This window comes from Ursus americanus, chromosome 18 (assembly GCF_024610735.1).
Source record: "Ursus americanus isolate L20-20 chromosome 18, mUrsAme1.1.p, whole genome shotgun sequence".
Taxonomy (NCBI): domain Eukaryota; kingdom Metazoa; phylum Chordata; class Mammalia; order Carnivora; family Ursidae; genus Ursus; species Ursus americanus.
Window position 1 is genome coordinate 3,577,778 of NC_142144.1, and position 13,548 is coordinate 3,591,325.

The 13,548-nt window shown below is 54.5% G+C and overlaps 1 long non-coding RNA gene across 1 annotated transcript; it reads left to right on the top strand.

The window, feature by feature from the left end:
- The first annotated feature begins 1,404 nt into the window (after window positions 1–1,404).
- On the top strand, window positions 1,405–12,378 carry LOC148108541 (uncharacterized). The gene is made up of 3 exons (XR_015727264.1): window positions 1,405–1,775; window positions 8,169–8,241; window positions 12,076–12,378. It is a non-coding gene; the product is annotated as an uncharacterized LOC148108541 (long non-coding RNA).
- The last annotated feature ends 1,170 nt before the right edge of the window (window positions 12,379–13,548 follow it).

Here is a 13,548-nt window from a genome sequence, read left to right on the forward strand (position 1 = left end):
GTAGCGTCTATCAGGACTTCATTTCTTTTTATGGCTGAATTGCATTCCATTGTGTGGCCAGACCACGTTAGTTTGTTTGTTGGTGGGCTTTTGGGCTGCTTCCACCTGTTGGCCATTGAGAACCGGCTGCTGCGAATGTGTGTGCACCTGAGCTTGCTTCAGGATCTGTTCTCAGTCCCTTTGGGTCTGTGCCCAGGAGTGGAATTGCTGGGTCTGGCATTAATTCTGTGTTGCCGTTTTGGGAGAACCACCAAATAATTTTCCACAGTAGTTGCACCATTTTACATTCGCACCAGCAAAGTACAAGGCTCCGATGTCTGCAGTCCTCACCAACATTTCTGATTTTCCCTATTTTTGCTTATAGCTCTTCCAGTGGGTGTGAAGGGTTAGCTCATGGTGGTGCTGACTTGCATTTGCTTGATGACTGATGGCGTTGAGCGGCTTTGCCTGCGCATATTGGCTTTCATGGTCTTCTGAGAGATGTCTGTTCAAGTCCTTTTCCATTTTTCAATTGGATGTCTTTTGTTGACATGTAAGAGTTTTTTACACGTTCTGAATATTAAACCCTTATCAGATGTGGTTTGCAAGTGTTTTAAAAATATGTGTTATATTTTATAAATATTAAAACAATTTTTTTATTGTTTAAGCTCATATTTAGGCCACTTATCCATTTTGAGTCAAGTTTTGTGTACGGAGTGAAGCAGGTGTGACAGCTGATTTATCATTCAGCTTCTCTTGCTGCCATGTCACCCTGACAAGGGGCCTCTGTGGGTGCAGTTCTGCCTCTCTGACCTCAGCTGGACACAGGCCAGCCTGCACCTTTGGGATGGCTGGTGGACAGGCCCTCTCTTCCATCCCCAGTGGCTGGCACTGAGCAGTGGGGCCAGGCTGGTTGGGAGCAGTGGTGTGGTGTCTCTGTCCTGTCCCAACTGGTTCCTTCATCCCTCCCTCTGGGCCAGGTGGGAGCCTGCACAGAAAGTCTTAGCAGGAGGATAGGGCCAGAGAGAGGGCTGTCCTCTTCCTCTCCCAGGCTCCGCGGTGTGCCGTGTTTAATCCGTAAGTGGTACCCCACACCCTGGAGTCCCTGCACCCGAGGGACAGCCTCTCCTAGGCCTTCGCTGAAGCTCATCTTTATTCCAGTGTGTCAGAAATCTCTGGGACCTCCCCTCTAGAGAAAATATGAGACCCAGAAAGCGTCCGAGACCACTGTGCTGTTTGGAGATAAGGTAGATGATGTGCCAGGTGAATAAAGCAGCTCCCCGTGCTGGAGACACAAATGAGGAAAGGTGGAGAGGTCGGGGAGGGGAGTGGGAGTGGGACGGGGATGAGCCTAAGCTGGAGAGGTGAGCAGGGGCCAAATCTCCCAGGGCTTGGTGGCCATAATGCAGGCAGGCTTGGCCCTGAGAGCGGGGGAAATCACCAGCTGGGACCTTCTGTGATCTGAGGTAGGAGGTATTACTGCCCCTGTGCCAGTTGGGCTGCTGGCCACGGGCATCTAGCTGAAAAGTCTGGTTTTTGTCGTAGGACTGACCTAGCTGCTTCTCCCTGCCAGATCTGGGCAAACCGGAAACCTGTTGAGTTCCTCCCACCTAGAAGGGACAGGTGGGGTTGGGCCCAGGCAGGAGCCAGGACTTGGTTAGTCGGGTTGGTCTGGCTCTGAGCCTAAGGTCTGTGCTGTGCTTAGCTTCTGCCAGGGAGCCTTCCACCTCCTATACCAGCCTCTGCCTCCAGGGCACCTGGCCTGTGGGTCCTCAGAGGAGCTATGGACCCCAGAGGTGAGTGGGGAGGAACCAGGGCTCCAGAATAGGGTGATGGTTACCTCTATGGGCCTCTGACCATCTGGTCAGGGCTTCCCAGCTGCATAGAGCCAGAGGTCCAGAACTAGCCTTGGTGGGGACAGCTGGGTGCTGTGGGAGCAGGGAGGGTCTGGGAGCTACATTTTCTTCTGTGTGTAGGAGTGGGTGTGGTCTTGGGCAGGGATGATGGTGGTGCCCAGAGAAGGGCCACAGACAGAATGTGGCCACAGCAGTGTTAGTGGTGGGGGCAGGCCCTTGGGGGGAATGTCTTGATTTGACATGCAAAACTCCCTGCCCAGCACTCCTGCCCAGGCCTCCTGTCCCCATCCCCTTTCCTGGGCTCTCTTCTCTCTACTTGTCTGGGCCCCAGAGGTCGGAGTAGGTGGTCAATGAGGGGATTTCCTCCTGCTGTGAAGTCTGCCTGTGAGAGAGGGGGCCCAGAGCCCCTCCCAGAAGCTCAGAGCTCAGACACAGCTGGTGCCTGGAGTGGGGGACCCAGGGCACCTGTTGAGGGTGGGGGTGGGGGGAAGAAAGGGAGGGAAAGAGGAAGTAGGCTGAGGGGACAGGAGTCTCCTGTGGGTGCAGGTTGGCTCCCTGATGTCAGTAATAACAGACTGGAGCTGGTCCAAGGTCACCCTGTGAGGCTGAGATCTAAGGACAGAGGGGAGGGAAGGAGGGAGAGTGGAGGGGAAGGGACTGGAAAGCCAGGAGGAAGTTCCCCTCCTGCCCCTCCCCTCTCCTCCGGATCTGGCCAGGACAGTGGGGTCTGCTGCACTTTTCCGCAGAGGGTGGTCTCTGCCTCTCTGGCTGAGAAATGGAGGCTTCTGTCTTGCCCTTGGTGCTCTCTCCCTGCCCGGCCCTCTCTCCCTGCTATCTCTGCTGCTACCTGGACACAGATCAGCCCAACAACCCAGGTTCTTGTCAGCAGGACCGGTAGGCCCCGGACCCAGCCCCTGCGGCTGTAGATGGGGCAGCCCTGGTGGAGTGCTGGACATCTGGGGCCCCCCACCCCCGGGAACAGTAGTGCACCTGCTCAGAGCTCCTGCCCAGGGCCATCCTGTGCCCAGCTGCCTTTCCTCAGTGGCCAGGAGGGGAAGGATCTGACCTTTGTGTGTATCTAGGACACCCAGGACCTGGCACTGTTTATTCATCCTCTCATCCATGGCCCTTTGCAGGGGCCTGGCAGGCAGTGTGGTCTCAATGAAACTTCCAGAACAGCAGTCCAAAGCCCAGTCTAATGGACATGAAACAGGCTACGTGGGTCCAGATGTCCCAGGTGCCCACCATAGCTGGGGTTGAACCCCGGGCCCTGGAGTCACCCCTTCTTTGACCAGAGGAGAAAGAAGGGTTCCGGGGGGCCTCTAGGAAGGCTCCCGTGCTCTGCTCAGCCCTCTCCCCTGACAGCAGGAAGAAGTGGCCTTGGAGAGAGGCTGGGAGGGTCCAGAGAGACAAGGACGGAGACCTGGAATCCTCCCTCCATTCCCTCCTGCCGGGCTGGGTGGGGGCCTTGCCAGAGCCTGGGAGGAGGTGCAGGGTGGGAAGGGGCTTCTTCGGCCCCTTGGGGAGTCAGAGCCCAGCCCGGGCAGGAGAGCACACGTCTTCCCAGAAGAGAAAACCAAAGACAACAGCCACTGCTTTTCCTGATTTTTAGTCATCAAAATTCTTTTGTTGATAGGAGACAGGCAGACATGGCCTGGCTTGGGCTGGGCCTGGAGCAGGGCTCCCTGAAGAAACCCTGTCCCGGACTGGCTGGGAGGGACACAGTGGCCATTGCTGTTTACTTTTGTCCTCATTCTAAAGTGTATTTGCTCTTCATGACCAAAGCAGAGACGGTGTGGTGGTGGGAAGGGCAACTCCTAGAGCCAGCCGAGTCCCATGGCCCAGATGGCACAAGCACCTGGGCAGAGTCCAAGTGTTTCCTGGTTCCCTGGAAGGTGGTGACCACAGCTCTGGGGACGGTCATGCCCTGGTGGGGTCCAGTAGGGGTAGGCGCTGGCTCTGATGCTAAGCATCTCAAGGAGAGGGGCTAGCAGCCCCAGACTTGGCCGTCCAGCCTCCCAGAGATACCTGTCTGTTAGAGTCCCACAAACAGGGACAACTCTGGTCTGAAAGTCAGGGACCTGGTAGGGTGCCCAATTCAGCCCAGTTTGCTTAGACCTGCCCTGGTTTTAGCACTCCAGACCACCGCCCCCCACCCTGGGGTCTGGCCTTCCAGCTTCCAGTCCCTCTGGGGTTGGCTTCTGTTCCACCCAAACCCCCAGGTCCTTGGACACAAGGTACTTTTCTGCTGCTGGAGCTTCCTGGTCCCTTCTCTTGATCTTGCCCACCTGCTGCACCCTCCTGCCTTTCCTTCTTGTGTTCTCTGTGTCTGGCCTGCTAGCCCCACCGGGCCAGGCGCCTCAGTGCCCCTTCTTTTTTGTCCAAAGTGTGCATGCCGTGTGTGCTTTGCATCCGGGGTCACAGGGGAGCTCCCTGCATATGGCCAACCCAACCCGTGAGCTGGTGGGACCTTCAGCTTCACGTGGGCCAACCTGCTCTGTGCCAGAACGGGGTACTCAGAAAGTCCACTGGAAAGTGCCAGGACTCCACCCGGCCCCCAGCCCTGAACTATGGGCAGCTTTGCTGTAGAAAGTGTGGGCTGGAGGTATTCCATCCACAGCTGACTGTTGAGCTCCTACTGTGTGCCAGCGCTGTCTAGAGAGGGGGACGAGTGTCAGAGCACACGGCACCAGTGTCCCTGGGCAGGGCGGACACCTTGCAGGACATTGGGGGAAACTTGCAAACAGAAAGGGTGGAGTGGTCCCATTGGCTCCCAAGCGCCCAACTCTGGCATCCCGTGGGGTAGGTCAGGGGCAGGCGGACTGCGGACACCCCTGTCCTCCGGCATGGTAGAGATGAGAACAGGGGGCCCCCCCACATCAGGAAGTTGCCTTGCTGGATAGGGGCCGCCTTCAGCCATTCCCCCATCAGCCAGCGCAGGGGCTGGAAGAGCCTCTGGGCCAATCCCATTTGCTTGTCTGCCCTTTCCAAAAATTCATTATTGTGATAAAATATACATAAGAAGGAATTGACCATTTTAACCAGTTTCAAGTACACAGCCACCGACCATCTACAGAACTCTCCCATCTTCCCAAGCTGAAACTCTGTCCCCATTAGACACTGACCATCCCCCACCTGGCCCCCGGCACCCACCATCCACTTCTGTGCCCAAGTCCCTCAAGTAAGTGGAATCCTGCAAGATTTTTCCCTCTGAGACTGCCTTGTTTCACTCAGCTTAATGTCCTTGAGGCCTGTTCATGTTGGAGCCTGGGACAAGATTTCCCTCCTTTCTAAGGCTGAGAGATTTTCCGTGGTGGGGATGGACCATGCATCCTTGACTCCTTCATTCATCGTTGGACTCTGGGATTGCTTCCCCTTTTTGTGAATAATGCTGCCTTGAATGTGCAGAGACCCAGCAGTGGAATTGCCGGATTATATGGTAATCCTATGTTTAACTTTTGAGGACTTGCCATACTTTCTCCCCCAGCAGCTACACCCCCAGCAGCTGCACCCACACTTTGAAGGTGTGGCAGCACGGTGTGCTGGTGGGTTGAGTTTGGGGTGGGAAGGAAAGGAAGGTGGAAAGATGCCTCTGAGCTTTCAGTGGGTTTTGGTGCCTGGCCATGAGATGGGAATAGTGCCCCACGGGGGGCATGGGTGACAGGGACCCACAGTCCTGTTTGGCCATGAAAGGGCTGATGTGCCTTCCGTGGGGAGGGTCCGTGAGTGGTTAGGTCTCCAAGTCCAGAGGTCCACAGGCAGGTAAAGGCTGGAGAATGGTGGGAGGGGGACAGCAGCACAAATGTGGTAGTTAATGCTCTGGTGCACTGTGGGGACAGAAGAAAGGCTGGGGCCAAGCCTGGAGCCTCCAACGTTTGTGCTCCTGGAGGAGGGGGTGCAGAGGCGGCTGCAGGGCGGGTGTAGCCAGAGGGTAGACCAAAGGAAGCAGAGTTCAGTGGCATTGATGATCAAGCTGGCCGAGGGCAGAAGAGAGAGCAAGGGGTTCGGACTGCAGGCGTCCTGGAACCAGCCAGTCGTAGAGGAGTCCCAGTGGGTGGTTGGCATGACAGGCAGGTTAGGGAGGGTGAGGAGATGATGCGAGGAGGATGTGGGGCCTGAGAATGGCGTTTCAAGCTGTTCTCTACAGGGAGCGGGGAGAACTGGGACGGCCCTGGGGAGGGAAGGTCAGGAGAGAAGCATGAATGATGCACAGACATGGCACTGGGCTGCATCCCTCTCATTCATGCCCTGCTCTGATCATGGCTGGGTCTCCCAGCTCACCTGGTTCGGCACGCACTTTACCTGGGCTGGCTGGCCAGCGCCCCGTGCACACCCGATGGGGAACATTTGGACTCTCAGGACAATCTCTATTGTGTTGCTGTCACCGTGGTGAGGTTGAATGCCTTTAATGTGAGTTGTCGCCCCATATCGTTTGACCTTTAAAACAGTTCATGGGGTCTCTAGCTGGCTCAGTGGGTGGAGCATCGTGCCCTTGATCTCAGGGTTGAAGTTCAAGCCTTGGGTGTAGAGATGACTTAAAGATAAAATCTTAAAAAAAAAACAAACACTCACCAGTTGCTCTTATTTATTAAGTCATAAGAGCTATTATTATAAAGGCTTGGGGCTTTTGTGATGTGAGTTCCACCTTTTTAAAAATTTGTGTTTCTTGATTTTGTTTGTGTTTTTTTTTAACCACGTGCCAAATTTTAATTTTCGTTGGTTCATATTTATTTGTCTTCGTTTAGGGCTATTAGAAAAATCTTAGGCCACACTTAGAAAGGGTCTTCCCCTCTCCAAGATGGAAATTTAGTATCTCTCTTTTATTGTGGTTTATTTATGTGTTTATCTGAGTCTGATGGAGAAGTGTCACCCCCACCTGGCAGGTGCTGGTTCCTCTGCCGGCTCCCTGCTCCCTGTAGCTAACTATTTTTAGCTATTCCTTGTCTGGCTGTTCCGGACTTTGCATTCTACCCACCACACCTGTGCTAAGAGCGCCCCTGTTCTTAGAGCCGCACAGCATCGCCTTGGTGGCTGCCCGCAGGTGGCCCTAGTGAAGAACACCAGCTGGTTTCTAGGCTTCTGCTCTCACAAACACAGCCGTTGTGAACAATATCGTTTTTTATGTGGGCAAGTGTCTCCCCAGTGTAGATCCCCACAAGTGGGTTTGCTGGGTCAGATGCAGAGTGAATCTGACTCTGGTTAAACACTACCAGATGTCCCTACCTGTGGAGACCAGTTTCTGTCCACCCCCTACTGCGGTGTTTCTGAGCCTCACCGCTCCTGGGTGATGGCACTGTAAGGAGGATAATAAAATTGAATTTAAATTGCCCCTAAAGAGAGAGGCACCTGCCTGGCTCAGTGGGCAGGGCATGGGACTCTTGATCTTGGGGTCATGAGTTCAAGCCCTATGTTGGGTATAGAGCCTACTGAAAAAAAAATTGTCCCTAAATAGAAAAATACTTAAGAGTAAGATTTTGCTGGGTTAAGGTAAGCTTTGGGAGGCCACAAGTCATTAATGTCTAAGAGGTTTTTTTTGTATCCCCAAGAACCAATTTTCACCTTCTCAGGGGTGGCATCCTGAATTCCTTGCTCCCTACTCCTCCCCCTGCCCGGAGGGGCGAGGCTCAGAAATGCAATATGGCTTTCTTCCAACGTGCACCTTTCCTCAAGTGTTTTCCCTGCAGTGGGCTCTGTGGCCATGGTGTGTGTGACTCTGGCGAGAGCTCCCACTGCGTTAGGGCTGGGAGGTGCCCGTGGAGTCTGGAATCCCCTCAGTGGAGCTGGGTTGGTGCACCCTTGTGTGTCACAACTCTCATGTGTCTTGTCATCCACACTTCGCCAGTTGCATTATTGCTGAGCCCCACCTCAGCCCCATCCTTTGGACTATGAAGAATGGGCCCAGGGGCACCTAGGTGGCTGTCAGTTGAGCGTCTGCCTTCAACTCGGGTCATGATCCTGGGGTCCTGGGATGGAGCCCAGCGTTGGGCTCCCTGCTCAACGGGGAGTCTGCTTCTCACTCTGCCCCTCCTCCCTGCTCCTGCACTTTTGTCATTCACTCTCTCTCAAATAAATAAAATAAAATCTTTAAAATAAAAAATAAGAGTGCACCCATTCCCTGGGGGCTTGTCAACAAGGAGAGGCACCAGGGCAGGTGCCTGGTCCTGCAGGGCAGGGCTCAGTGCCTCCAGGAGAGGTTAACCCGGCTTTCCTGTGAGTACGGAAAGAGGAGAGTGCTTCCAGCTGTGAGCCCATCCCTGGCCAGGGCCCAATTTCGGCCTCAACAAGGTGCTTTAGGTAATCCCGCCCTGAATAACTGAGGCCTCCTCTCCACAGGCTTCTGGGGAAAGAGCGCCAACTTCTGGCTGTGTGGGTTCCTGTTCTTCGCTGCTGTCCTGGGCTTCTGCAGGTAAGGAGGGCGGGAGCGCTGGGGTCCGATGGCAGGTTGGGATTTCTTATGGCATATTTGACTGTAGTTCATGCAACCAGTTAGGGTTGGCCCACAATGACCAGAAGGTGTGACCAGCACTGTCGCCCTCCTTTTGCAGAGAAGGGAAGCCTCAGGTCCCACCACTTCACGGGGGCATGGACTCGCAGCCAGGGCTCTGCTCTGCTCCCTGATGATTTATGGGCATGGGTAGGTGCCAGGGGTGCAGAGGGCTTCTGAAGGCAGTGTTTGACAGCCTGTGAGAAACACCAGTTATATCAGCTCACGGAACTCACATCATGCTTTAGATACGTTTGGGGAAAACAGGTAACACTTTTTTTTCTTTTTTAACCGCATTTCATTAGTTTAAAAGAAACAGTGAAGTTTATGTTTTAAAACAAACTTAGTAAAATTGCATCCCCTTAAAAAAATAGAATCTAGTGGATACTTTTTCAGTTCACCCGTTCTTACCCCACAAGATAAAATTGCCCCTAGCCTCCACTTTGCCCTGGATGCTGAATGTTTGAATATATAGTTCAGATCACAAGCAGGCATTTGCATTTAGTGGTTAAGCTTTAGAACTATACACGTTTTCACTGATGACTTTTGTGAAGAAATCTGTAAGTGGGGCACCTAAGTAGCACTGTCGGTTAAGGGTCCAATTCTTCGTTTCAGCTCAGGTCGTGATCTCAGGGTCATGAGATCGAGCCTCACATTGGGATCCGTGCTTAGCAGGGAGTCTGCTTGAGATTCTCTCTCTCCCTCTCCCACTGCCCCTCCCCACACCATTTGCACTCTCTTTCTCTCTCTAAAAAAGAAGAAATATTGGATTTTTATTTTGTGCTAGGGCCTGAGCAAAATGCTGGTGGACATTCTTGTACCTTCTCTGAACAACCTATAAGATATGCATTACTATGCCCATTGTACACCTGAGAAACTAAGGCTCCGGAGGTTCAGGTGACACCCAGGTTCCAAGGCAAGAAGTGGCCAGGCCAAGATGCAGACTGTCCTTGCTGCTGGCCTCCCAGGCTACTGAGGGGTAGTCAATCTGGGCCAGCATCTCATCTCAGGGCTGACGGTCCAGCCAGTGTCTGATTTGGAAAACGATGCTCTTGGGCTGTTGGACACATCAATGCATTCACCTAGGCAGGTGTTTACTGAGCCTGGTGTGCTCTGGGGGATGTGGGGGGCACCAATATGTCACTGTCAGTGGGACAGCTCCCTGTCCTGAACAGTGTCAGGTCTGGTAGGGGAAGTAGACAGGGCTAGGCTGGCACGAGAGAGGATACAGGGTTTCCTGGATCTCCTGGAGGAAGACACCCCTTGACCTGCCAGAGCTGGACACTTGGCGGGGCTTCATAGAGCGTCTGGTCTAAGCAACAAGCAGCCACTTACGTATGGAACAGAGACGGGGGCTGGGGGGGGGGGGCGGCATGACATTCCAGGTGGTCTCTGCCCACTACATGGGGGCTGCCGACCCGCAGAGGGACCCCCTGAGCTGCCGTGCTGTCCTTCCAGGCCTGGCCCCCACTTCAGAGCTTGATCGTGGCATGCTGCGGGTCCGGGGCCGAGCTGGCTCCACGGCCCGACCCGCCAGGGATCCAGCCTCCACCCATACTGTGTGCAGCAGGAGAACTCCGTGCTCAGAAAGCAGCCTGTCCCAAAGTCTGAGTCTTAGAACGTGTCCTCCCATGGCATGAAAATACTCTTCCTTGGAACATGAGGACCCCAGGGAGCGCCGAGAGCCCGTGGCACCTTCCTATCATGCCTTCGAGTATTTGGAGCCACCTGTCACCGTGCCCTGCAGCTTCCCGCTGTGACCCAGTTCTGAAACCCCTCACCCCGTCTGGCCTGGCTGCTGCCTGCAGTGTCTGTTACAGCCAGGTGCCCAGAGTGGCGGCCCGACGGGTCTGGGGTCGGGGGCCTGCGGTCTCATGTTGGGGGTTTGGGGTCGGGGGTCAGGGGTTGGGGTCTGGGCTCAGGCGTTAGGGGTCTGGTGTCGGGGGTCAGGGGTCGGGAGTCTGGCCTCTATTCTCCATCTAGGTGCCAAGGTTCTTTTGACTTACTCAACCAGCACCCTCTTCCTCTGCATTGTTCTGTGTTCACATCTCATTTTATCTTCTTTCCCCCTCATTTTGACATACCTTGGATTGCCTTTTTAATTTTTTTAGATTGATTAATGTTTAGAACCCAGAAGATACATCTGATTATTTTCTTCTTGAAAAAAGTTTTCTTTTAGAGCAGATTTTTTTCCGCCTTGGACTTTGCCTCCCCATGTGCTACTTTCATAAATTTTTTGTGGATGTAGAATTTTTACGTGTTTTGTTTGAGTGTAACTTAAAAATCCCATCCTGATGTGACTAAGCCTACATGAGCACTTTCTGGCACTTTTCAAAAGCTCACAATAAAAGCTCTTTCTTCAAATGAACATTTAAATTTTAAAAGATGACCTCAATGTGCAAAGACTGATTTAAAAATCTTTTGCTGCCTTTTTTTTTTTTTAATTCACACAAACCAGGATAAATCCTAGGACAGAATTCTTTGATGGGCAAAATTATCTTCTAATTTGGCAAAAGGAAAGAGTCCCACACAGATGGACCCCCAGACTTAGCCACGTCGTTTTTGGCTCCCCGGGGTTCTGCCGCCAGGCTCCCAGGGCTGTCGTAACCTCTTCCATCTGGTCTGTGCCCATCGGAGCCTCACCTTCCTCTCCAGGGCGTGGTGGAGAGTGGTGTCACCAGGAGAGGTGGTACATAAGGGGGTCAAGTCGGGCATAGGGCAGGACGTGAATTGTGTTTTGGACGATTTGAGTTTGAGGACCTGCGGACCTCCAGGGAGCGGTCTGTGTGGAGAGAGTGTGAGGTATCCATACAGATGGGTTGCTGCAGTCCGAGAGCTGATGAGGTCCTGTGGAGGAGGGCAAGGTCATGGGGGATATGGTCTCCCGTGTTCTCCCCATGTTCTTCCCGTGGGTCCTCCTCGGCTGGCATCATCAGCTCAGGGGCATTCACATATTCACCCCTGTCTTGCTCATGCTTTCACGCCCTACACACCTGTGAGGCTCCAGCCTGGGTACCTGGGACCCGGAGGTGATTCAGGCACTGTCCCTGCCCCCAAGGTGGCAATGTGGAGAGGCTGAGGTTAGACACTCACACCCTAACCCAAATCCCACCCACGGGGCAGGGGAGGCCACTTCATAGGGACACACAGAAGCTTCCAGGGGGAGGGGATTCTTATTCTGGGACCAGCAGGGCTTGGGTGAGGGAAGTCAGGGCAGGGGAGGGGAGGGCGGGAGAGCTAGTTACGCCAAGACTGGGATTGCAACATTACATCACACACCCCCACTGTGTTCCCAGTACTCACCCAGCGGTGGGGCCACGGGTGAGACTGTGGTTTCTTCCCTGCTCTGACACTCCGCTAGCGAGCCAGGGAGCTGGTTACCTGCCCTTTGGCTTCTGCTCTCTATGTGACAGCTTTGTTAGAAAACAGGAAGGAAGCAGGGCTCTCAACTTCAGAGTGTCCGCAGATCACCCGGGGAGCTTGTTAGAAAGAGATTTCTACACACACCCCTCCTCACTGCTCAGGGCTGTGCAGGGGGTCTGGAATCGCATCTAGGGGAATCTGATGCCGGGTCCCTGTCCATGTCCATGCTATTGTGTTACAATGGTCCGGTTGCCTGGCAGAGGTGGAGAGGGGGCTGTCTGTTTTCTCAGGAGCCAGAGGCCAAAAGGGTCAGAATATGCGTGTTAAAGTCTCAGCCTGTGTGTCCTCCAGCCCAGTCAACACTCAACTTCACGCTCTTGTTTGTCTCCCCAGCAATGTTTTCAGCCTGATTCCCGGATGGGGGCAGAGAAGAGAGTCTCAAAGGTAATGGCCGAGTCTTCGGAGTCAGGGTGGTTCCTTCTAGAAAGATCTAGAACAGAAGTAGAAATACACGTATGTATTGAACTGGAGGTAATTATAGCAAAAGAGATACTCAGGGAGGGATGGCACGCGGCCCTGGTTCTAGGTTCCCTTCAGCTGCTTCAATGGGGCCAACCAGGGATGGGGTGCCCTCTGACCCCATGAGGGCCCAGGCGGGGGGAGGTCCAGTTGTCCTCTCAGAGCTAGTTTCTTGCAGGGCACGCCCTCTCTGGCTGGCCTGCAATCAGGGAAAACGAGAGCTCCCAACCAGTGCAGCGTGTGAACCAGCAGGGCACAGCCTGAGAGCCAAATCCTGACCCCGGCTCTCCTCCCTCTGTCCAGCTTGGGGGCCCGCCTTTGCTGGCTGGCTGGACAGGTGGATGGTGGGTCATGCTGGCATTACTATTCTCTCCAGCAGCAGTGAGGTCCCCCACCTGCAGGGCCAAAGGGAGAGCCTGCCGTTGAGGTAATGGTTTTCACTCCTACCTCTCCACTCACCATGACTGGCCTTCCTTGGCCTTCGAGATGGAGGATGGCCCCACCAGCTTCCTCCGGGAGCCTGCCTCCCCTCCTCCTTTCCCTGGGCCTGGCTGGTGTTCAACAGGGATGGGGGTCAGGGATGCACACCTCACCTTTGCCTGGGGTGCCCCCTCTTGAGGACCTGGCACTTTGGTAGCAATCACTACTGTTCATGAAATGAGTCAGATGGAATCTTTCCTCTCTGCAGCCAGGATGACCTCTACGTGGTCCCGCAGCAGATGCTTGAGACAAAGCAGTCCAGGTAAGGGGTGGGGAGCTGGCTGCTAGGGTTGGGAGGGCCAGGGAGGTGTTGCCAGAGCTCCATTGGGATTCCAGAGCCCACCTGGGCAGCCCTGGCTCCTGCCCTCTGGTCTCCACTCCTCCTCCTTGCAGAGAGGGGCTCTCCCCAGGCTGCTGTCACCCGCCGGTGTGAAATGTCCCTTGGGTGGAGCGTGTCCAGGTTTCTCTGTCCCGTGTCGGACCCCTGTTCTACTCCTCTGGCCACAAGGGGGGTCGTGCGTGGGGGGCGCTGGAGGAATTCTGTCTGCCAGGCGTGGCAATGCTTCTCTAGGGCCCGGCCTGGGCTCTGAGCACTCTGTTTCCCTCCCTCAGTGAAAGCAGCTGCCACCTGGACACCTGCAGAGTACCTGAGGTACCCAGGTATGGGGACATCTCTTTGGGCTGTTTCTGTGCCTCTTTCCAAGCAGGTGAACATGTGCCTCCCGCCTCCCCTTCCTCATCCCTCTACCCCTCCCAAGGCTGGTTCACAGGGAGGGAAGAGCAAGGGATCCGGGAAGGAGGGTAAGGAGGGTCAAAGAAGAACAGGGGGAGGCGTTCAGTGGTGGGAGTCACAGGGGGTTTCCACTT